We start from the raw sequence: 27083 nt of genomic DNA, 5'->3' as shown, positions 1-27083 counted from the left end.
ACCACCCCCTGTTATGAATCGTTTTGGTCACCACAAGTGTGGAAGGGTATGCTCAGACATGAGTCCCTTGCTCACTGCACCATCAGGATTCAAGCAAGCCAGGCCGAAGATGGCTGTAATGCCAGAAACCGGTCCACGGAAGCTTGTTTCCTTTCCAGTAAAGAATTGGCTTGGTAGTTTGGTCCGCCGTGTTCCCATGATGCACTGGGCCAGGGACGGACTAATTTGCACATAGCCAGGTTCTGAACTGGGATGGTGCAGTGAGCTAAAAAATGGTGATGGATCAAGCCCTGATCTTTTGAGTGGGTAGGAGTGTTCTGCTTAATTCAGATACTCTGTCCATCACCACCCCTGTTATGAATCGTTTTGGCCACCACAAGTGTGGAAGGGTATGCTCAGACATGAGTCCCTTGCTCACTGCACCATCAGGATTCAAGCAAGCCGGGCCGAAGACGGCTGTAATGCCAGAAACCGGTCCCCGGAAGCTTGTTTCCTTTCCAGTAAAGAATTGGCTTGGTAGTTTGGTCTGCCCTGTTCCCATGATGCACTGGGCCAGGGACGGACTAATTTGCATATAGCCAGGTTCTGAACTGGTATGGTGCAGTGAGCTAAAAAACGGTGATGGATCAAGCCCTGATCTTTTGACTGAGTAGGAGTGTTCTGCTTAATTCAGATACTCTGTCCATCACCACCCCCTGTTATGAATCGTTTTGGCCACCACAAGTGTGGAAGGGTATGCTCAGACATGAGTCCCTTGCTCACTGCACCATCAGGATTCAAGCAAGCCGGGCCGAAGACGGCTGTAATGCCAGAAACCGGTCCCCGGAAGCTTGTTTCCTTTCCAGTAAAGAATTGGCTTTATTAGTTTGGTCTGCCCTGTTCCCATGATGCACTGGGCCAGGGACGGACTAATTTGCATATAGCCAGGTTCTGAACTGGGATGGTGCAGTGAGCTAAAAAACGGTGATGGATCAAGCCCTGATCTTTTGACTGGGTAGGAGTGTTCTGCTTAATTCAGATACTCTGTCCATCACCACCCCCTGTTATGAATCGTTTTGGCCACCACAAGTGTGGAAGGGTATGCTCAGACATGAGTCCCTTGCTCACTGCACCATAAGGATTCAAGCAAGCCGGGCTGAAGACGGCTGTAATGCCAGAAACCGGTCCCCGGAAGCTTGTTTCCTTTCCAGTAAAGAATTGGCTTGGTAGTTTGGTCTGCCCTGTTCCCATGATGCACTGGGCCAGGGATGGACTAATTTGCATATAGCCAGGTTCTGAACTGGGATGGTGCAGTGAGCTAAAAAACGGTGATGGATCAAGCCCTGATCTTTTGACTGGGTAGGAGTGTTCTGCTTAATTCAGATACTCTGTCCATCACCACCCCCTGTTATGAATCGTTTTGGCCACCACAAGTGTGGAAGGGTATGCTCAGACATGAGTCCCTTGCTCACAGCACCATCAGGATTCAAGCAAGCCGGGCCGAAGACGGCTGTAATGCCAGAAACGGTCCCCGGAAGCTTGTTTCCTTTCCAGTAAAGAATTGGCTTGGTAGTTTGGTCTGCCCTGTTCCCATGATGCACTGGGCCAGGGACGGACTAATTTGCATATAGCCAGGTTCTGAACTGGGAGGTGCAGTGAGCTAAAAAACGGTGATGGATCAAGCCCTGATCTTTTGACTGGGTAGGAGTGTTCTGCTTAATTCAGATACTCTGTCCATCCCCACCCCTTGTTATGAACCGTTTTGGCCACCACAAGTGTGGAAGTGTATGCTCAGACATGAGTCCCTTGCTCACTGCACCATCAGGATTCAAGCAAGTCGGGCCGAAGACTGTTGTAATGCCAGAAACCGGTCCCCGGAAGCTTGTTTCCTTTCCAGTAAAGAATTGGCTTGGTAGTTTGGTCTGCCCTTTTCCCATGATGCACTGGGCCATGGACGAACTAATTTGCATATAGCCAGGTTCTGAACTGGGATGGTGCAGTGAGCTAAAAAACGGTGATGGATCAAGCCCTGATCTTTTGACTTGGTAGGAGTGTTCTGCTTAATTCAGATACTCTGTCCATCACCACCCCCTGTTATGAATCGTTTTGGCCACCACAAGTGTGGAAGGGTATGCTCAGACATGAGTCCCTTGCTCACTGCACCATCAGGATTCAAGCAAGCCGGGCCGAAGACGGCTGTAATGCCAGAAACCGGTCCCCGGAAGCTTGTTTCCTTTCCAGTAAAGAATTGGCTTGGTAGTTTGGTCTGCCCTGTTCCCATGATGCACTGGGCCAGGGACGGACTAATTTGCATATATCCAGGTTCTGAACTGGGATGGTGCAGTGAGCTAAAAAACGGTGATGGATCAAGCCCTGATCTTTTGACTGGGTAGGAGTGTTCTGCTTAATTCAGATACTCTGTCCATCACCACCCCCTGTTATGAATCGTTTTGGCCACCACAAGTGTGGAAGTGTATGCTCAGACATGAGTCCCTTGCTCACTGCACCATCAGGATTCAAGCAAGCCGGGCCGAAGACGGTTGTAATGCCAGAAACCGGTCCCCGGAAGCTTGTTTCCTTTCCAGTAAAGAATTGGCTTGGTAGTTTGGTCTGCCCTGTTCCCATGATGCACTGGGCCAGGGACGGACTAATTTGCATATAGCCAGGTTCTGAACTGGGATGGTGCAGTGAGCTAAAAAACGGTGATGGATCAAGCCCTGATCTTTTGACTGGGTAGGAGTGTTCTGCTTAATTCAGATACTCTGTCCATCACCACCCCCTGTTATGAATCGTTTTGGCCACCACAAGTGTGGAAGGGTATGCTCAGACATGAGTCCCTTGCTCACTGCACCATCAGGATTCAAGCAAGCCGGGCCGAAGACGGCTGTAATGCCAGAAACCGGTCCCCGGAAGCTTGTTTCCTTTCCAGTAAAGAATTGGCTTGGTAGTTTGGTCTGCCCTGTTCCCATGATGCACTGGGCCAGAGACGGACTAATTTGCATATAGCCAGGTTCTGAACTGGGATGGTGCAGTGAGCTAAAAAACGGTGATGAATCAAGCCCTGATCTTTTGACTGGGTAGGAGTGTTCTGCTTAATTCAGATACTCTGTCCATCACCAACCCCTGTTATGAATTGTTTTGGCCACCACAAGTGTGGAAGGGTATGCTCAGACATGAGTCCCTTGCTCACTGCACCATCAGGATTCAAGCAAGCCGGGCCGAAGACGGCTGTAATGCCAAAAACCGGTCCCCGGAAGCTTCTTTCCTTTCCAGTAAAGAATTGGCTTGGTAGTTTGGTCTGCCCTGTTCCCATGATGCACTGGGCCAGGGACGGACTAATTTGCATATAGCCAGGTTCTGAACTGGGATGGTGCAGTGAGCTAAAAAACGGTGATGGATCAAGCACTGATCTTTTGACTGGGTAGGAGTGTTCTGCTTAATTCAGATACTCTGTCCATCACCACCCCTGTTATGAATCGTTTTGCCCACCACAAGTGTGGAAGGGTATGCTCAGACATGAGTCCCTTGCTCACTGCACCATCAGGATTCAAGCAAGCTGGGCCGAAGACGGCTGTAATGCCAGAAACCGGTCCCCGGAAGCTTGTTTCCTTTCCAGTAAAGAATTGGCTTGGTAGTTTGGTCTGCCCTGTTCCCATGATGTACTGGGCCAGGGACGGACTAATTTGCATATAGCCAGGTTCTGAACTGGGATGGTGCAGTGAGCTAAAAAACGGTGATGGATCAAGCCCTGATCTTTTGACTGGGTAGGAGTGTTCTGCTTAATTCAGATACTCTGTCCATCACCACCCCCTGTTATGAATCGTTTTGGTCACCACAAGTGTGGAAGGGTATGCTCAGACATGAGTCCCTTGCTCACTGCACCATCAGGATTCAAGCAAGCCAGGCCGAAGATGGCTGTAATGCCAGAAACCGGTCCACGGAAGCTTGTTTCCTTTCCAGTAAAGAATTGGCTTGGTAGTTTGGTCCGCCGTGTTCCCATGATGCACTGGGCCAGGGACGGACTAATTTGCACATAGCCAGGTTCTGAACTGGGATGGTGCAGTGAGCTAAAAAATGGTGATGGATCAAGCCCTGATCTTTTGAGTGGGTAGGAGTGTTCTGCTTAATTCAGATACTCTGTCCATCACCACCCCTGTTATGAATCGTTTTGGCCACCACAAGTGTGGAAGGGTATGCTCAGACATGAGTCCCTTGCTCACTGCACCATCAGGATTCAAGCAAGCCGGGCCGAAGACGGCTGTAATGCCAGAAACCGGTCCCCGGAAGCTTGTTTCCTTTCCAGTAAAGAATTGGCTTGGTAGTTTGGTCTGCCCTGTTCCCATGATGCACTGGGCCAGGGACGGACTAATTTGCATATAGCCAGGTTCTGAACTGGTATGGTGCAGTGAGCTAAAAAACGGTGATGGATCAAGCCCTGATCTTTTGACTGGGTAGGAGTGTTCTGCTTAATTCAGATACTCTGTCCATCACCACCCCCTGTTATGAATCGTTTTGGCCACCACAAGTGTGGAAGGGTATGCTCAGACATGAGTCCCTTGCTCACTGCACCATCAGGATTCAAGCAAGCCGGGCCGAAGACGGCTGTAATGCCAGAAACCGGTCCCCGGAAGCTTGTTTCCTTTCCAGTATAGAATTGGCTTTATTAGTTTGGTCTGCCCTGTTCCCATGATGCACTGGGCCAGGGACGGACTAATTTGCATATAGCCAGGTTCTGAACTGGGATGGTGCAGTGAGCTAAAAAACGGTGATGGATCAAGCCCTGATCTTTTGACTGGGTAGGAGTGTTCTGCTTAATTCAGATACTCTGTCCATCACCACCCCCTGTTATGAATCGTTTTGGCCACCACAAGTGTGGAAGGGTATGCTCAGACATGAGTCCCTTGCTCACTGCACCATAAGGATTCAAGCAAGCCGGGCTGAAGACGGCTGTAATGCCAGAAACCGGTCCCCGGAAGCTTGTTTCCTTTCCAGTAAAGAATTGGCTTGGTAGTTTGGTCTGCCCTGTTCCCATGATGCACTGGGCCAGGGATGGACTAATTTGCATATAGCCAGGTTCTGAACTGGGATGGTGCAGTGAGCTAAAAAACGGTGATGGATCAAGCCCTGATCTTTTGACTGGGTAGGAGTGTTCTGCTTAATTCAGATACTCTGTCCATCACCACCCCCTGTTATGAATCGTTTTGGCCACCACAAGTGTGGAAGGGTATGCTCAGACATGAGTCCCTTGCTCACAGCACCATCAGGATTCAAGCAAGCCGGGCCGAAGACGGCTGTAATGCCAGAAACGGTCCCCGGAAGCTTGTTTCCTTTCCAGTAAAGAATTGGCTTGGTAGTTTGGTCTGCCCTGTTCCCATGATGCACTGGGCCAGGGACGGACTAATTTGCATATAGCCAGGTTCTGAACTGGGAGGTGCAGTGAGCTAAAAAACGGTGATGGATCAAGCCCTGATCTTTTGACTGGGTAGGAGTGTTCTGCTTAATTCAGATACTCTGTCCATCCCCACCCCTTGTTATGAACCGTTTTGGCCACCACAAGTGTGGAAGTGTATGCTCAGACATGAGTCCCTTGCTCACTGCACCATCAGGATTCAAGCAAGTCGGGCCGAAGACTGTTGTAATGCCAGAAACCGGTCCCCGGAAGCTTGTTTCCTTTCCAGTAAAGAATTGGCTTGGTAGTTTGGTCTGCCCTTTTCCCATGATGCACTGGGCCATGGACGAACTAATTTGCATATAGCCAGGTTCTGAACTGGGATGGTGCAGTGAGCTAAAAAACGGTGATGGATCAAGCCCTGATCTTTTGACTTGGTAGGAGTGTTCTGCTTAATTCAGATACTCTGTCCATCACCACCCCCTGTTATGAATCGTTTTGGCCACCACAAGTGTGGAAGGGTATGCTCAGACATGAGTCCCTTGCTCACTGCACCATCAGGATTCAAGCAAGCCGGGCCGAAGACGGCTGTAATGCCAGAAACCGGTCCCCGGAAGCTTGTTTCCTTTCCAGTAAAGAATTGGCTTGGTAGTTTGGTCTGCCCTGTTCCCATGATGCACTGGGCCAGGGACGGACTAATTTGCATATATCCAGGTTCTGAACTGGGATGGTGCAGTGAGCTAAAAAACGGTGATGGATCAAGCCCTGATCTTTTGACTGGGTAGGAGTGTTCTGCTTAATTCAGATACTCTGTCCATCACCACCCCCTGTTATGAATCGTTTTGGCCACCACAAGTGTGGAAGTGTATGCTCAGACATGAGTCCCTTGCTCACTGCACCATCAGGATTCAAGCAAGCCGGGCCGAAGACGGTTGTAATGCCAGAAACCGGTCCCCGGAAGCTTGTTTCCTTTCCAGTAAAGAATTGGCTTGGTAGTTTGGTCTGCCCTGTTCCCATGATGCACTGGGCCAGGGACGGACTAATTTGCATATAGCCAGGTTCTGAACTGGGATGGTGCAGTGAGCTAAAAAACGGTGATGGATCAAGCACTGATATTTTGACTGGGTAGGAGTGTTCTGCTTAATTCAGATACTCTGTCCATCACCACCCCTGTTATGAATCGTTTTGCCTTCCACTATGCTCAGACATGAGTCCCTTGCTCACTGCACCATCAGGATTCAAGCAAGCCGGGCCGAAGACGGCTGTAATGCCAGAAACCGGTCCCGGAAGCTTGTTTCCTTTCCAGTAAAGAATTGGCTTGGTAGTTTGGTCTGCCCTGTTCCCATGATGTACTGGGCCAGGGACGGACTAATTTGCATATAGCCAGGTTCTGAACTGGGATGGTGCAGTGAGCTAAAAAACGGTGATGGATCAAGCCCTGATCTTTTGACTGGGTAGGAGTGTTCTGCTTAATTCAGATACTCTGTCCATCACCACCCCCTGTTATGAATCGTTTTGGTCACCACAAGTGTGGAAGGGTATGCTCAGACATGAGTCCCTTGCTCACTGCACCATCAGGATTCAAGCAAGCCAGGCCGAAGATGGCTGTAATGCCAGAAACCGGTCCCCGGAAGCTTGTTTCCTTTCCAGTAAAGAATTGGCTTGGTAGTTTGGTCTGCCGTGTTCCCATGATGCACTGGGCCAGGGACGGACTAATTTGCACATAGCCAGGTTCTGAACTGGGATGGTGCAGTGAGCTAAAAAACGGTGATGGATCAAGCCCTGATCTTTTGAGTGGGTAGGAGTGTTCTGCTTAATTCAGATACTCTGTCCATCACCACCCCTGTTATGAATCGTTTTGGCCACCACAAGTGTGGAAGGGTATGCTCAGACATGAGTCCCTTGCTCACTGCACCATCAGGATTCAAGCAAGCCGGGCCGAAGACGGCTGTAATGCCAGAAACCGGTCCCCGGAAGCTTGTTTCCTTTCCAGTAAAGAATTGGCTTGCTAGTTTGGTCTGCCCTGTTCCCATGATGCACTGGGCCAGGGACGGACTAATTTGCATATAGCCAGGTTCTGAACTGGTATGGTGCAGTGAGCTAAAAAACGGTGATGGATCAAGCCCTGATCTTTTGACTGGGTAGGAGTGTTCTGCTTAATTCAGATACTCTGTCCATCACCACCCCCTGTTATGAATCGTTTTGGCCACCACAAGTGTGGAAGGGTATGCTCAGACATGAGTCCCTTGCTCACTGCACCATCAGGATTCAAGCAAGCCGGGCCGAAGACGGCTGTAATGCCAGAAACCGGTCCCCGGAAGCTTGTTTCCTTTCCAGTAAAGAATTGGCTTTATTAGTTTGGTCTGCCCTGTTCCCATGATGCACTGGGCCAGGGACGGACTAATTTGCATATAGCCAGGTTCTGAACTGGGATGGTGCAGTGAGCTAAAAAACGGTGATGGATCAAGCCCTGATCTTTTGACTGGGTAGGAGTGTTCTGCTTAATTCAGATACTCTGTCCATCACCACCCCCTGTTATGAATCGTTTTGGCCACCACAAGTGTGGAAGGGTATGCTCAGACATGAGTCCCTTGCTCACTGCACCATAAGGATTCAAGCAAGCCGGGCTGAAGACGGCTGTAATGCCAGAAACCGGTCCCCGGAAGCTTGTTTCCTTTCCAGTAAAGAATTGGCTTGGTAGTTTGGTCTGCCCTGTTCCCATGATGCACTGGGCCAGGGACGGACTAATTTGCATATAGCCAGGTTCTGAACTGGGATGGTGCAGTGAGCTAAAAAACGGTGATGGATCAAGCCCTGATCTTTTGACTGGGTAGGAGTGTTCTGCTTAATTCAGATACTCTGTCCATCACCACCCCCTGTTATGAATCGTTTTGGCCACCACAAGTGTGGAAGGGTATGCTCAGACATGAGTCCCTTGCTCACTGCACCATCAGGATTCAAGCAAGCCGGGCCGAAGACGGCTGTAATGCCAGAAACCGGTCCCTGGAAGCTTGTTTCCTTTCCAGTAAAGAATTGGCTTGGTAGTTTGGTCTGCCCTGTTCCCATGATGTACTGGGCCAGGGACGGACTAATTTGCATATAGCCAGGTTCTGAACTGGGATGGTGCAGTGAGCTAAAAAACGGTGATGGATCAAGCCCTGATCTTTTGACTGGGTAGGAGTGTTCTGCTTAATTCAGATACTCTGTCCATCACCACCCCCTGTTATGAATCGTTTTGGCCACCACAAGTGTGGAAGTGTATGCTCAGACATGAGTCCCTTGCTCACTGCACCATCAGGATTCAAGCAAGCCGGGCCGAAGAAGGTTGTAATGCCAGAAACCAGTCCCCGGAAGCTTGTTTCCTTTCCAGTAAAGAATTGGCTTGGTAGTTTGGTCTGCCCTGTTCCCATGATGCACTGGGCCAGGGACGGACTAATTTGCATATAGCCAGGTTCTGAACTGGGATGGTGCAGTGAGCTAAAAAACGGTGATGGATCAAGCCCTGATCTTTTGACTGGGTAGGAGTGTTCTGCTTAATTCAGATACTCTGTCCATCACCACCCCCTGTTATGAATCGTTTTGGCCACCACAAGTGTGGAAGGGTATGCTCAGACATGAGTCCCTTACTCAATGCTCCATCAGGATTCAAGCAAGCCGGGCCGAAGACGGCTGTAATGCCAGAAACCGGTCCCCGGAAGCTTGTTTCCTTTCCAGTAAAGAATTGGCTTGGTAGTTTGGTCTGCCCTGCTCCCATGATGCACTGGGCCAGGGACGGACTAATTTGCATATAGCCAGGTTCTGAACTGGGATGGTGCAGTGAGCTAAAAAACGGTGATGGATCAAGCCCTGATCTTTTGACTGGGTAGGAGTGTTCTGCTTAATTCAGATACTCTGTCCATCACCACCCCCTGTTATGAATCGTTTTGGCCACCACAAGTGTGGAAGGGTATGCTCAGACATGAGTCCCTTGCTCACTGCACCATCAGGATTCAAGCAAGCCGGGCCGAAGACGGCTGTAATGCCAGAAACCGGTCCCCGGAAGCTTGTTTCCTTTCCAGTAAAGAATTGGCTTGGTAGTTTGGTCTGCCCTGTTCCCATGATGCACTGGGCCAGGGACGGACTAATTTGCATATAGCCAGGTTCTGAACTGGGATGGTGCAGTGAGCTAAAAAACGGTGATGGATCAAGCCCTGATCTTTTGACTGGGTAGGAGTGTTCTGCTTAATTCAGATACTCTGTCCATCCCCACCCCCTGTTATGAATCGTTTTGGCCACCACAAGTGTGGAAGGGTATGCTCAGACATGAGTCCCTTGCTCACTGCACCATCAGGATTCAAGCAAGCCGGGCCGAAGAAGGTTGTAATGCCAGAAACCAGTCCCCGGAAGCTTGTTTCCTTACCAGTAAAGAATTGGCTTGGTAGTTTGGTCTGCCCTGTTCCCATGATGCACTGGGCTAGGGACGGACTAATTTGCATATAGCCAGGTTCTGAACTGGGATGGTGCAGTGAGCTAAAAAATGGTGATGGATCAAGCCCTGATCTTTTGACTGGGTAGGAGTGTTCTGCTTAATTCAGATACTCTGTCCATCACCACCCCCTGTTATGAATCGTTTTGCCCACCACAAGTGTGGAAGGGTATGCTCAGACATGAGTCCCTTGCTCACTGCACCATCAGGATTCAAGCAAGCCGGGCCGAAGACGGCTGTAATGCCAGAGACCGGTCCCCAGAAGCTTGTTTCTTTTCCAGTAAAGAATTGGCTTGGTAGTTTGGTCTGCCCTGTTCCCATGATGCACTGGGCCAGGGACGGACTAATTTGCATATAGCCAGGTTCTGAACTGGGATGGTGCAGTGAGCTAAAAAACGGTGATGGATCAAGCCCTGATCTTTTGACTGGGTAGGAGTGTTCTGCTTAATTCAGATACTCTGTCCATCACCACCCCCTGTTATGAATTATTTTTTATCCAAGCAGACTTATCAAGTTTTTTCATCTAGGGCTGTGTGAAAAATCCACTCTTCCCCTACGGGGTACCTCAGGGGTCAATTTTAAGCCCTCTTGTGTTTAATGTATATGTACAACCTTTGGCAGAAATTGCAGAAGAGGCTGGGCTGTCTCTTTTTTGTACGCTGATGACACCCAAATTATTTTTTTCCCATTCTGCGAAAAAGCTGCCAGGACCTTCAACTCTTCAAGTGAGTTTCAGTAACATTGCATCTTGGATGCAAATCAATCTACTCAAGCTCAATGGTGAAAACACTGAGATCCTTATTCTAGGGAAAAATAAAGACCGTTGGGGCCCCCAACATTGGCCAGGATAAAGGGTCTTTTACCCATGCCCACCTCTCAAGTCTGCAACCTGGGATTTATCATTGATAGTAATTTATCTATGAAGCAACACGCTGTAAAAATTGCAGCCACCTGTTTCATCATTTTTAAATGGTTGAAGAAAATCATCTAGATGCTCCCTAGTGCTACCCAACAGACCGTTGTCCAGGCACTTGTAACATCTAGATTGGACTACGGGAATATTCTTTATTTTGGAGCAAATAGGGATGTATTACGTAAGCTTCAGTTGGTACAGAATTCTGACGCAATATTGCTTGCATTAATGTCTTCTACTTCTAGTGCCTACATTGGCTTAGAGTGGAAAAACGGACCAAGTTTAAAGCCCTGAACTATATGTTTAAGATCAAGACAGGTACTGCTCCTCGATACCTGCAAAAACTAGTCCGCCTCTATCAGCCTTCCCGCCTGTTGCGTTCCATGACTCAGGAAAAATTTGTGGTGCCTAAGGTCAAACTCACAAGAATGGGTGGTCGCTCTTTTTCCTACCTTGGCCCACTCTTATGGAATTCTCTCCCCATTGTGATTCGTAAAGAAACACTCTACACGAATTTCCGTAAACTACCGAAAACTTGGTTGTTTAATCAATAATTTCTCATATTCTTGGTTCCTTCAGGTCTTCCCTCGGAAACTCTTTTTGGGTAGCTGTGTGCATTATAAAATTATTTTAACATAACATAATATAACATGGGGCAACCCCTACTTGTACGGTAATTACACTGTATTACTTGTGTTTCTGAGGTAAAAGAAAGCTTCCAATGGACACAAATGAAAACTGTAGCATGATTATGCACATGGGCACCTCCACACAGATGGATATGTACTGGCAGTGCGTTGAGAATACCTACACTCAGCTCATCTCTGGATGGTGCAGACTTTGTTCCCTCGTAATCATACACATCTGACTCTGGTCATTCCTGGAGAGGAACTGTGAGATTTGCACCAGCACCCACTAAGGAAGAGGATGACTTTACTTCATCAGGCCCTGTGAAATAAGAACTGCAGATTATTTTGGCTGGGCTCAGTACAAGGACATTCCAGAAGAATTCAGACTTTTCTAAGACTCACAAGAATCGGTGGGAGGGTCCATATCCTTTCATAGCCTTCTTCACCATACAAGAGAAAGCTAATGTCTGCTGGCTTGAAATAACCAGGTGGTAAATGCTTAAAATGATGAACAGCACTGATCTCAGCCTTAATTCAATCAAGGAGTAACTGAGAGCAATCCGCCTCATGGTGATGCAGCATCAGTATGTGTTAGACTTAATTACCACAATGGAGGGAGGGGTAAGCGCCAAGATTTGTGCATACTGCTACATGGTAAGCCCATAGCACGACATAGATAATGGGACATTAACTCATGCCATTAAAGCACTGCACTGTTTACAAAGAGACATGTGGGAGGAGGAGGTGCCCCTGAGCAGGAGTGGTTGTCGAATTGGTTCTCTCGGCTTCCCCAGTGGATCTCCAGATTGTGCATGTCTTTGTTTCTGGTTTTCATAGTGTTCTTCTTTTCGTGTGGATCAGTGCAATTGGGGAATAACTTCTGTAAAAATGCAGTCCTCAAATTAAGTAAAACACAAATAACTAGGAAATTAGTAATTTTCAAAACCGAAGTACAACAGGCCCCAAGTAAAGTAACTATCATGAACTATCGTTTGATAGTGTAGTTGAAAATTCAACATGAGGGAGAAATTGTCAATATTGAGAAAGTTGATGTCAATATGAATAATGATGCATTCATGTATAAAAAGGAAATTGCATCTTTATTGACAAATTTGCCTGTTATGAACACATCAACCTGCCTCAGAAATGTGTAGTCAGGAAAGCTCTGAGACCCAGGCCCAAGGTCACGGAGTGACAGATCACAGGCGGGGTGGCACATAGCCAGCATACAAACGCGCAAACAGGAAACCCAAGATCAATCCCACCTCAATAGTCCAGGGAGATTGGCCCCAATTAAACACACTTGACCGTAGAGGTATATACATACCCACAACAACATAAAGTCAGATGCTACATAAAGTTATGAAAACACAGCCAATCAGGACACAACACACACAGTACATGCAGTAATCTCCTGCTTCCTCTGCTGGACATCTGGACACGTTACCCACTGGCCAGACTGTGTCTAAGGCCCACCTGGATTCCTCATCGAATTGAATAATTTAAGGAACACATTCCTTACCAAAAAGGGATCACCAGAACTGTTTATAGCACTCAATGAATGGTATAAATACCCATTTCATATCAATTGTCAGTTGAGACAGTCCTCAGACCCTGAGCCTGTAACTGTTCTCCCAGTTGAACTGTTTAAATAAACAAACCATTTCATAATACTGAGACCGACTGAAGTGAGGATGAGATTTGCCTCATATATAGAGATCTAGATTTGCCATATTATCGATCAACTGTCTTGTGTCTTAGTTATGGACCTCGTCTAAGTGAAAATTAAAATCTCCTAAAACTGTGAAATTAGCAACATGAATGCAGCTCACTTATGGCTTCTAATTTAGCACCAACTGAAGTAAGGATGAGACATACCTCATAATACAGAGACAACTGAAGTGAGGATGAGACATGCCTCATAATACAGAGACAACTGAAGAGAGGATGAGACATGCCTCATAATACAGAGACAACTTAAGTGAGGATGAGACATGCCTCATAATACAGAGACAACTGAAGTAAGGATGAGACATACCTCATAATACAGAGACAACTGAAGTGAGGATGAGACATGCCTCATAATACAGAGACAACTGAAGTAAGGATGAGACATGCCTCATAATACAGAGACAACTGAAGTAAGGATGAGACATGCCTCATAATACAGAGACAACTGAAGTAAGGATGAGACATGCCTCATAATACAGACACAACTGAAGTAAGGATGAGACATGCCTCATAATACAGAGTCCAACTGAAGTAAGGATGAGACATGCCTCATAATACAGAGACAACTGAAGTAAGGATGAGACATGCCTCATAATACAGAGACAACTGAAGTAAGGATGAGACATGCCTCATAATACAGAGACAACTGAAGTGAGGATGAGACATGCCTCATAATACAGAGACCAACTGAAGTAAAGATGAGACATGCCTCATAATACAGAGACAACTGAAGAGAGGATGAGACATGCCTCATAATACAGAGACAACTGAAGTAAGGATGAGACATGCCTCATAATACAGAGACAACTGAAGTAAGGATGAGACATGCCTCATAATACAGAGACAACTGAAGTAAGGATGAGACATGCCTCATAATACAGAGACAACTGAAGTAAGGATGAGACATGCCTCATAATACAGAGACCGACTGAAGTAAGGATGAGACATGCCTCATAATACAGAGAGCAACTGAAGTAAGGATGAGACATGCTTCATAATACAGAGACCAACTGAAGTAAGGATGAGACATGCCTCATAATACAGAGACAACTGAAGTAAGGATGAGACATGCCTCATAATACAGAGACCGACTGAAGTAAGGGTGAGACATGCCTCATAATACAGAGACAACTGAAGAGAGGATGAGACATGCCTCATAATACAGAGACAACTGAAGAGAGGATGAGACATGCCTCATAATACAGAGATCAACTGAAGTGAGGATGAGACATGCCTCATAATACAGAGACAACTGAAGTGAGGATGAAACATGCCTCATAATACAGAGATCAACTGAAGTGAGGATGAGACATGCCTCATAATACAGAGACCAACTGAAGTGAGGATGAGACATGCCTCATAATACAGAGACAACTGAAGAGAGGATGAGATATGCCTCATAATACAGACACAACTGAAGTAAGGATGAGACATGCCTCATAATACAGAGACAACTGAAGAGAGCATGAGACATGCCTCATAATACAGAGACCAACTGAAGTAAGGATGAGACATGCCTCATAATACAGAGACAACTGAAGAGAGGATGAGACATGCCTCATAATACAGAGACAACTGAAGTGAGGATGAGACATGCCTCATAATACAGAGACAACTGAAGAGAGGATGAGACATGCCTCATAATACAGAGACAACTGAAGTGAGGATGAGATATGCCTCATAATACAGAGACAACTGAAGTGAGGAAGAGACATGCCTCATAATACAGAGACAACTGAAGTAAGGATGAGACATGCCTCATAATACAGAGACAACTGAAGTAAGGATGAGACATGCCTCATAATACAGAGACAACTGAAGTAAGGATGAGACATGCCTCATAATACAGAGACAACTGAAGTAAGGATGAGACATGCCTCATAATACAGAGACAACTGAAGTAAGGATGAGACATGCCTCATAATACAGAGACAACTGAAGTAAGGATCAGACATGCCTCATAATACAGAGACAACTGAAGTAAAGATCAGACATGCCTCATAATACAGAGACAACTGAAGTAAAGATGAGACATGCCTCATAATACAGAGACAACTGAAGTAAGGATGAGACATGCCTCATAATACAGAGACAACTGAAGAGAGTATGAGACATGCCTCATAATACAGAGACAACTGAAGTGAGGATGAGACATGCCTCATAATACAGAGACAACTGAAGTGAGGATGAGACATGCCTCATAATACAGAGACAACTGAAGTGAGGATGAGATATGCCTCATAATACAGAGACAACTGAAGTAAAGATGAGACATGCCTCATAATACAGAGACAACTGAAGTAAAGATGAGACATGCCTCATAATACAGAGACAACTGAAGAGAGGATGAGACATGCCTCATAATACAGAGACAACTGAAGTGAGGATGAGACATGCCTCATAATACAGAGATCAACTGAAGTAAGGGTGAGACATGCCTCATTATACAGAGACAACTGAAGAGAGGATGAGACATGCCTCATAATACAGAGACAACTGAAGTTAGGATGAGACATGCCTCATAATACAGAGACAACTGAAGTGAGGATGAGACATGCCTCATAATACAGAGACAACTGAAGTGAGGATGAGACATGCCTCATAATACAGAGACAACTGAAGTAAGGATGAGACATGCCTCATAATACAGAGACAACTGAAGTAAAGATGAGACATGCCTCATAATACAGAGACAACTGAAGAGAGGATGAGACATGCCTCATAATACAGAGACAACTGAAGTGAGGATGAGACATGCCTCATAATACAGAGACAACTGAAGTAAGGATGAGATATGCCTCATAATACAGAGACAACTGAAGTAAGGATGAGACATGCCTCATAATACAGAGACAACTGAAGTAAGGATGAGACATGCCTCATGATACAGAGATCAACTGAAGTAAGGGTGAGACATGCCTCATTATACAGAGACAACTGAAATAAAGATGAGACATGCCTCATAATACAGAGACAACTGAAGTAAGGATGAGGCATGCCTCATAATACAGAGATCAACTGAAGTAAGGATGAGACATGCCTCATAATACAGAGACAACTGAAGTAAGGATGAGACATGCCTCATAATACAGAGACAACTGAAGTAAGAATGAGACATGCCTCATAATAATACAGAGACCGACTGAAGTAAGGATGAGACATGCCTCATGATACAGAGACCAACTGAAGTAAGGATGAGACATGCCTCATAATACAGAGACAACTGAAGTAAGGATGAGACATGCCGCATAATACAGAGACAACTGAAGTAAGGATGAGACATGTCTCATAATACAGAGACAACTGAAGTGAGGATGAGACATGCCTCATAATACAGAGACAACTGAAGTGAGGATGAGACATGCCTCATAATACAGAGACAACTGAAGTGAGGATGAGACATGCCTCATAATACAGAGACAGCTGAAGTGAGGATGAGACATGCCTCATAATACAGAGACAGCTGAAGTGAGGATGAGATATGCCTCATAATACAGAGACAACTGAAGTGAGGATGAGACATGCCTCATAATACAGAGACAACTGAAGTAAGGATGAGACATGCCTCATAATACAGAGACCAACTGAAGTAAGGATGAGACATGTCTCATAATACAGAGACAACTGAAGTGAGGATGAGACATGCCTCATAATACAGAGACAACTGAAGTAAAGATGAGACATGCCTCATAATATAGAGACAACTGAAGTAAGAATGAGACATGCCTCATAATACAGAGACCAACTGAAGTAAGGATGAGACATGCCTCATAATACAGAGACAACTGAAGAGAGGATGAGACATGCCTCATAATACAGAGACAACTGAAGTAAGGATGAGACATGCCTCATAATACAGAGACAACTGAAGTAAAGATGAGACATACCTCATAATACAGAGACCAACTGAAGAGAGGATGAGACATGCCTCATAATACAGAGACAACTGAAGTAAGGATGAGACATGCCTCATAATACAGAGACAACTGAAGTAAAGATGAGACATGCCTCATAATACAGAGACAACTGAAGTAAGGATAAGACATGCCTCATAATACAGAGACCAACTGAAGTAAAGATGAGACATGCCTCATAATACAGAGACAGCTGAAGTAAGGATGAGACATGCCTCATAATAAAGAGACAGCTGAAGTAAGGATGAGACATGCCTCATAATACAGAGACAGCTGAAGTAAGGATGAGACATGCCTCATAATACAGAGACAACTGAAGTAAGGATGAGACATGCCTCATAATACAGAGACAACTGAAGTAAGGATGAGACATGCCTCATAATACAGAGACAGCTGAAGTAAGGATGAGACATGCCTCATAATACAGAGACCAACTGAAGTAAAGATGAGACATGCCTCATAATACAGAGACAACTGAAGTAAGGATGAGACATGCCTCATAATACAGAGACAACTGAAGTAAGGATGAGACATGCCACATAATACAGAGACAACTGAAGTAAGGATGAGACATGCCTCATAATACAGAGACAGCTGAAGTAAGGATGAGACATGCCTCATAATACAGAGACAGCTGAAGTAAGGATGAGACATGCCTCATAATACAGAGACAGCTGAAGTAAGGATGAGACATGCCTCATAATACAGAGACAACTGAAGTAAGGATGAGACATGCCTCATAATACAGAGACAGCTGAAGTAAGGATGAGACATGCCTCATAATACAGAGACAACTGAAGTAAGGATGAGACATGCCTCATAATACAGAGACAACTGAAGAGAGGATGAGACATGCCTCATAATACAGAGACAACTGAAGTAAGGATTAGACATGCCTCATAATACAGAGACAACTGAAGTAAGGATGAGACATGCCTCATAATACAGAGACAACTGAAGTAAGGATGAGACATGTCTCATAATACAGAGACAACTGAAGTAAGGATGAGACATGCCTCATAATACAGAGACAACTGAAGTAAGGATGAGACATGCCTCATAATACAGAGACAGCTGAAGTAAGGATGAGACATGCCTCATAATACAGAGACAACTGAAGTAAGGATGAGACATGCCTCATAATACAGAGACAACTGAAGTAAGGATGAGACATGCCTCATAATACAGAGACAGCTGAAGTAAGGATGAGACATGCCTCATAATACAGAGACAACTGAAGTAAGGATGAGACATGCCTCATAATACAGAGACAACTGAAGTAAGGATGAGACATGCCTCATAATACAGAGACAACTGAAGTAAAGATGAGACATGCCTCATAATACAGAGACAACTGAAGAGAGGATGAGACATGCCTCATAATACAGAGACAACTGAAGTAAGGATGAGACATGCCTCATAATACAGAGACAACTGAAGTAAAGATGAGACATACCTCATAATACAGAGACCAACTGAAGAGAGGATGAGACATGCCTCATAATACAGAGACAACTGAAGTAAGGATGAGACATGCCTCATAATACAGAGACAACTGAAGTAAAGATGAGACATGCCTCATAATACAGAGACAACTGAAGTAAGGATGAGACATGCCTCATAATACAGAGACCAACTGAAGTAAAGATGAGACATGCCTCATAATACAGAGACAGCTGAAGTAAGGATGAGACATGCCTCATAATACAGAGACAGCTGAAGTAAGGATGAGACATGCCTCATAATACAGAGACAGCTGAAGTAAGGATGAGACATGCCTCATAATACAGAGACAACTGAAGTAAGGATGAGACATGCCTCATAATACAGAGACAACTGAAGTAAGGATGAGACATGCCTCATAATACAGAGACAGCTGAAGTAAGGATGAGACATGCCTCATAATACAGAGACCAACTGAAGTAAAGATGAGACATGCCTCATAATACAGAGACAACTGAAGTAAGGATGAGACATGCCTCATAATACAGAGACAGCTGAAGTAAGGATGAGACATGCCTCATAATACAGAGACAGCTGAAGTAAGGATGAGACATGCCACATAATACAGAGACAACTGAAGTAAGGATGAGACATGCCTCATAATACAGAGACAGCTGAAGTAAGGATGAGACATGCCTCATAATACAGAGACAACTGAAGTAAGGATGAGACATGCCTCATAATACAGAGACAACTGAAGAGAGGATGAGACATGCCTCACAATACAGAGACAACTGAAGTAAGGATGAGACATGCCTCATAATACAGAGACAACTGAAGTAAGGATGAGACATGCCTCATAATACAGAGACAACTGAAGTAAGGATGAGACATGCCTCATAATACAGAGACAACTGAAGTAAGGATGAGACATGCCTCATAATACAGAGACAGCTGAAGTAAGGATGAGACATGCCTCATAATACAGAGACAACTGAAGTAAGGATGAGACATGCCTCATAATACAGAGACAACTGAAGTGAGGATGAGACATGCCTCATAATACAGAGACAACTGAAGTAAGAATGAGACATGCCTCATAATACAGAGACAACTGAAGAGAGGATGAGACATGCCTCATAATACAGAGACCAACTGAAGAGAGGATGAGACATGCCTCATAATACAGAGACAACTGAAGTAAGGATGAGACATGCCTCATAATACAGAGACCGACTGAAGTAAGGATGAGACATGCCTCATAATACAGAGACAACTGAAGTAAGGATGAGACATGCGTCATAATACAGAGACAACTGAAGTAAGGATGAGACATGCCTCATAATACAGAGACAACTGAAGTAAGGATGAGACATGCCTCATAATACAGAGGCAACTGAAGTAAAGATGAGACATGCCTCATAATACAGAGACAACTGAAGAGAGGATGAGACATGCCTCATAATACAGAGACAACTGAAGTAAGAATGAGACATGCCTCATAATACAGAGACAACTGAAGTAAGAATGAGACATGCCTCATAATACAGAGACAACTGAAGTAAGGATGAGACATGCCTCATAATACAGAGACAACTGAAGTAAGGATGAGACATGCCTCATAATACAGAGACAACTGAAGTAAGAATGAGACATGCCTCATAATACAGAGACAACTGAAGTAAGGATGAGACATGCCTCATAATACAGAGACAACTGAAGTGAGGATGAGACATGCCTCATAATACAGAGACAACTGAAGTAAGAATGAGACATGCCTCATAATACAGAGACAACTGAAGTAAGGGTGAGACATGCCTCATAATACAGAGACAACTGAAGTAAAGATGAGACATGCCTCATAATACAGAGACAACTGAAGTAAGGGTGAGACATGCCTCATAATACAGAGACAACTGAAGTAAGGATGAGACATGCCTCATAATACAGAGACAACTGAAGTAAGAATGAGACATGCCTCATAATACAGAGACAACTGAAGTGAGGATGAGACATGCCTCATAATACAGAGACAACTGAAGAGAGGATGAGACATGTCTCATAATACAGAGACAACTGAAGTGAGGATGAGACATGCCTCATAATACAGAGACAACTGAAGTAAGAATGAGACATGCCTCATAATACAGAGACAACTGAAGTGAGGATGAGACATGCCTCATAATACAGAGACAACTGAAGTGAGGATGAGACACGCCTCATAATACAGAGACAACTGAAGTAAGAATGAGACATGCCTCATAATACAGAGACCGACTGAAGTAAGGATGAGACATGCCTCATAATACAGAGACCAACTGAAGTAAGGATGAGACATGCCTCATAATACAGAGACAACTGAAGTAAGGATGAGACATGCCTCATAATACAGAGACAACTGAAGTGAGGATGAGACATGCCTCATAATACAGAGACAACTGAAGTAAAGATGAGACATGCCTCATAATACAGAGACAACTGAAGTAAAGATGAGACATGCCTCATAATACAGAGACAACTGAAGTAAAGATGAGACATGCCTCATAATACAGAGACCAACTGAAGGGAGGATGAGACATGCCTCATAATACAGAGACCAACTGAAGTAAGCATGAGACATGCCTCATAATACAGAGACAACTGAAGAGAGGATGAGACATGCCTCATAATACAGAGACAACTGAAGTGAGGATGAGACATGCCTCATAATACAGAGACAACTGAAGTGAGGATGAGACATGCCTCATAATACAGAGACAACTGAAGTGAGGATGAGACATGCCTCATAATACAGAGACAACTGAAGTAAAGATGAGACATGCCTCATAATACAGAGACCAACTGAAGGGAGGATGAGACATGCCTCATAATACAGAGACAACTGAAGAGAGGATGAGACATGCCTCATAATACAGAGACAACTGAAGAGAGGATGAGACATGCCTCATAATACAGAGACCAACTGAAGGGAGGATGAGACATGCCTCATAATACAGAGACAACTGAAGTAAAGATGAGACATGCCTCATAATACAGAGACAACTGAAGAGAGGATGAGACATGCCTCATAATACAGAGACAACTGAAGAGAGGATGAGACATGCCTCATAATACAGAGACAACTGAAGTAAGGATGAGACATGCCTCATAATACAGAGACAACTGAAGGAAGGATGAGACATGCCTCATAATACAGAGACAACTGAAGTAAGGATGAGACATGCCTCATAATACAGAGACAACTGAAGAGAGGATGAGACATGCCTCATAATACAGAGACCAACTGAAGTAAGGATGAGACATGCCTCATAATACAGAGACCAACTGAAGTAAAGATGAGACATGCCTCATAATACAGAGACAACTGAAGAGAGGATGAGACATGCCTCATAATACAGAGACAACTGAAGTAAAGATGAGACATGCCTCATAATACAGAGACCAACTGAAGTAAAGATGAGACATGCCTCATAATACAGAGACCAACTGAAGGGAGGATGAGACATGCCTCATAATATAGAGACCAACTGAAGTGAGGATGAGACATGCCTCATAATACAGAGACCAACTGAAGTAAAGATGAGACATGCCTCATAATACAGAGACAACTGAAGAGAGGATGAGACATGCCTCATAATACAGAGACAACTGAAGTAAAGATGAGACATGCCTCATAATACAGAGACCAACTGAAGTAAAGATGAGACATGCCTCATAATACAGAGACCAACTGAAGGGAGGATGAGACATGCCTCATAATATAGAGACCAACTGAAGTAAGGATGAGACATGCCTCATAATACAGAGACAACTGAAGAGAGGATGAGACATGCCTCATAATACAGAGACCAACTGAAGTAAGGATGAGACATGCCTCATAATACAGAGACAACTGAAGTAAAGATGAGACATGCCTCATAATACAGAGACAACTGAAGTAAGGATGAGACATGCCACATAATACAGAGACCAACTGAAGTAAAGATGAGACATGCCTCATAATACAGAGACAACTGAAGAGAGGATGAGACATGCCTCATAATACAGAGACAACTGAAGTAAAGATGAGACATGCCTCATAATACAGAGACCAACTGAAGTAAAGATGAGACATGCCTCATAATACAGAGACCAACTGAAGGGAGGATGAGACATGCCTCATAATATAGAGACCAACTGAAGTGAGGATGAGACATGCCTCATAATACAGAGACCAACTGAAGTAAAGATGAGACATGCCTCATAATACAGAGACAACTGAAGAGAGGATGAGACATGCCTCATAATACAGAGACAACTGAAGTAAAGATGAGACATGCCTCATAATACAGAGACCAACTGAAGTAAAGATGAGACATGCCTCATAATACAGAGACCAACTGAAGGGAGGATGAGACATGCCTCATAATACAGAGACAACTGAAGTGAGGATGAGACATGCCTCATAATACAGAGACCAACTGAAGTAAAGATGAGACATGCCTCATAATACAGAGACAACTGAAGAGAGGATGAGACATGCCTCATAATACAGAGACAACTGAAGTAAAGATGAGACATGCCTCATAATACAGAGACCAACTGAAGTAAAGATGAGACATGCCTCATAATACAGAGACCAACTGAAGGGAGGATGAGACATGCCTCATAATATAGAGACCAACTGAAGTAAGGATGAGACATGCCTCATAATACAGAGACAACTGAAGAGAGGATGAGACATGCCTCATAATACAGAGACCAACTGAAGTAAGGATGAGACATGCCTCATAATACAGAGACAACTGAAGTAAAGATGAGACATGCCTCATAATACAGAGACAACTGAAGTAAGGATGAGACATGCCTCATAATACAGAGACAACTGAAGTGAGGATGAGACATGCCTCATAATACAGAGACAACTGAAGTGAGGATGAGACATGCCTCATAATACAGAGACAACTGAAGTGAGGATGAGACATGCCTCATAATACAGAGACAACTGAAGTAAAGATGAGACATGCCTCATAATACAGAGACCAACTGAAGGGAGGATGAGACATGCCTCATAATACAGAGACCAACTGAAGTAAGGATGAGACATGCCTCATAATACAGAGACAACTGAAGAGAGGATGAGACATGCCTCATAATACAGAGACCAACTGAAGTAAGGATGAGACATGCCACATAATACAGAGACCAACTGAAGTAAAGATGAGACATGCCTCATAATACAGAGACAACTGAAGAGAGGATGAGACATGCCTCATAATACAGAGACCAACTGAAGTAAAGATGAGACATGCCTCATAATACAGAGACCAACTGAAGGGAGGATGAGACATGCCTCATAATACAGAGACCAACTGAAGTAAGGATGAGACATGCCTCATAATACAGAGACAACTGAAGAGAGGATGAGACATGCCTCATAATACAGAGACCAACTGAAGTAAGGATGAGACATGCCTCATAATACAGAGACAACTGAAGTAAAGATGAGACATGCCTCATAATACAGAGACAACTGAAGTAAGGATGAGACATGCCTCATAATACAGAGACAACTGAAGTGAGGATGAGACATGCCTCATAATACAGAGACAACTGAAGTGAGGATGAGACATGCCTCATAATACAGAGACAACTGAAGTGAGGATGAGACATGCCTCATAATACAGAGACAACTGAAGTAAGGATGAGACATGCCTCATAATACAGAGACAACTGAAGAGAGGATGAGACATGCCTCATAATACAGAGACAACTGAAGAGAGGATGAGACATGCCTCATAATACAGAGACCAACTGAAGTAAAGATGAGACATGCCTCATAATACAGAGACCAACTGAAGGGAGGATGAGACATGCCTCATAATACAGAGACAACTGAAGAGAGGATGAGACATGCCTCATAATACAGAGACAACTGAAGAGAGGATGAGACATGCCTCATAATACAGAGACAACTGAAGTAAGAATGAGACATGCCTCATAATACAGAGACAACTGAAGTAAAGATGAGACATGCCTCATAATACAGAGACAACTGAAGTAAGGATGAGACATGCCTCATAATACAGAGACAACTGAAGAGAGGATGAGACATGCCTCATAATACAGAGACCAACTGAAGGGAGGATGAGACATGCCTCATAATACAGAGACAACTGAAGAGAGGATGAGACATGCCTCATAATACAGAGACAACTGAAGTAAAGAATAGACATGCCTCATAATACAGAGACAACTGAAGTAAAGATGAGACATGCCTCATAATACAGAGACAACTGAAGTAAGGATGAGACATGCCTCATAATACAGAGACAACTGAAGAGAGGATGAGACATGCCTCATAATACAGAGACCAACTGAAGGGAGGATGAGACATGCCTCATAATACAGAGACAACTGAAGAGAGGATGAGACATGCCTCATAATACAGAGACAACTGAAGTAAAGAATAGACATGCCTCATAATACAGAGACCAACTGAAGTAAAGATGAGACATGCCTCATAATACAGAGACCAACTGAAGGGAGGATGAGACATGCCTCATAATACAGAGACCAAATGAAGTAAGGATGAGACATGCCTCATAATACAGAGACCGACTGAAGTAAGGATGAGACATGCCTCATAATACAGAGACCAACTGAAGTAAGGATGAGACATGCCTCATAATACAGAGACAACTGAAGTAAGGATGAGACATGCCTCATAATACAGAGACAACTGAAGTAAGGATGAGACATGCCTCATAATACAGAGACAACTGAAGTGAGGATGAGACATGCCTCATAATACAGAGACAACTGAAGTAAAGATGAGACATGCCTCATAATACAGAGACAACTGAAGTAAAGATGAGACATGCCTCATAATACAGAGACCAACTGAAGGGAGGATGAGACATGCCTCATAATACAGAGACAACTGAAGTGAGGATGAGACATGCCTCATAATACAGAGACAACTGAAGTAAGGATGAGACATGCCTCATAATACAGAGACAACTGAAGTAAGGATGAGACATGCCTCATAATACAGAGACAACTGAAGAGAGGATGAGACATGCCTCATAATACAGAGACAACTGAAGTAAGAATGAGACATGCCTCATAATACAGAGACAACTGAAGAGAGGATGAGACATGCCTTATAATACAGAGACAACTGAAGTAAGAATGAGACATGCCTCATAATACAGAGACAACTGAAGAGAGGATGAGACATGCCTCATAATACAGAGACAACTGAAGTAAGGATGAGTCATGCCTCAGAATACAGAGACAACTGAAGAGAGGATGAGACATGCCTCATAATACAGAGACCAACTGAAGAGAGGATGAGACATGCCTTATAATACAGAGACAACTGAAGTAAAGATGAGACATGCCTCATAATACAGAGACAACTGAAGAGAGGATGAGACATGCCTCATAATACAGAGACAACTGAAGTAAAGATGAGACATGCCTCATAATACAGAGACAACTGAAGAGAGGATGAGACATGCCTCATAATACAGAGACAACTGAAGTAAAGATGAGACATGCCTCATAATACAGAGACAACTGAAGTAAAGATGAGACATGCCTCATAATACAGAGACAACTGAAGTAAGGATGAGACATGCCTCATAATACAGAGACAACTGAAGAGAGGATGAGACATGCCTCATAATACAGAGACAACTGAAGAGAGGATGAGACATGCCTCATAATACAGAGACAACTGAAGAGAGGATGAGACATGCCTCATAATACAGAGACAACTGAAGTAAGGATGAGACATGCCTCATAATACAGAGACAACTGAAGTAAAGATGAGACATGCCTCATAATACAGAGACCAACTGAAGAGAGGATGAGACATGCCTCATAATACAGAGACAACTGAAGTAAGGATGAGACATGCCTCATAATACAGAGACCAACTGAAGAGAGGATGAGACATGCCTCATAATACAGAGACAACTGAAGTAAGGATGAGACATGCCTCATAATACAGAGACAACTGAAGAGAGGATGAGACATGCCTCATAATACAGAGACAACTGAAGAGAGGATGAGACATGCCTCATAATACAGAGACAACTGAAGTAAGAATGAGACATGCCTCATAATACAGAGACAACTGAAGAGAGGATGAGACATGCCTCATAATACAGAGACAACTGAAGAGAGGATGAGACATGCCTCATAATACAGAGACAACTGAAGAGAGGATGAGACATGCCTCATAATACAGAGACAACTGAAGTAAGGATGAGACATGCCTCATAATACAGAGACAACTGAAGTAAAGATGAGACATGCCTCATAATACAGAGACCAACTGAAGAGAGGATGAGACATGCCTCATAATACAGAGACAACTGAAGTAAGGATGAGACATGCCTCATAATACAGAGACCAACTGAAGAGAGGATGAGACATGCCTCATAATACAGAGACAACTGAAGTAAGGATGAGACATGCCTCATAATACAGAGACAACTGAAGTAAGGATGAGACATGCCTCATAATACAGAGACAACTGAAGTAAAGATGAGACAAGCCTCATAATACAGAGACAACTGAAGTAAAGATGAGACATGCCTCATAATACAGAGACAACTGAAGTGAGGAT

The sequence above is a fragment of the Lissotriton helveticus genome, chromosome 11 (genome assembly GCF_964261635.1).
Source record: "Lissotriton helveticus chromosome 11, aLisHel1.1, whole genome shotgun sequence".
Taxonomy (NCBI): Eukaryota; Metazoa; Chordata; class Amphibia; order Caudata; family Salamandridae; genus Lissotriton; species Lissotriton helveticus.
The sequence above is the reverse complement of the archived record's forward strand: the minus strand, read 5'-3'. Positions refer to the sequence as shown.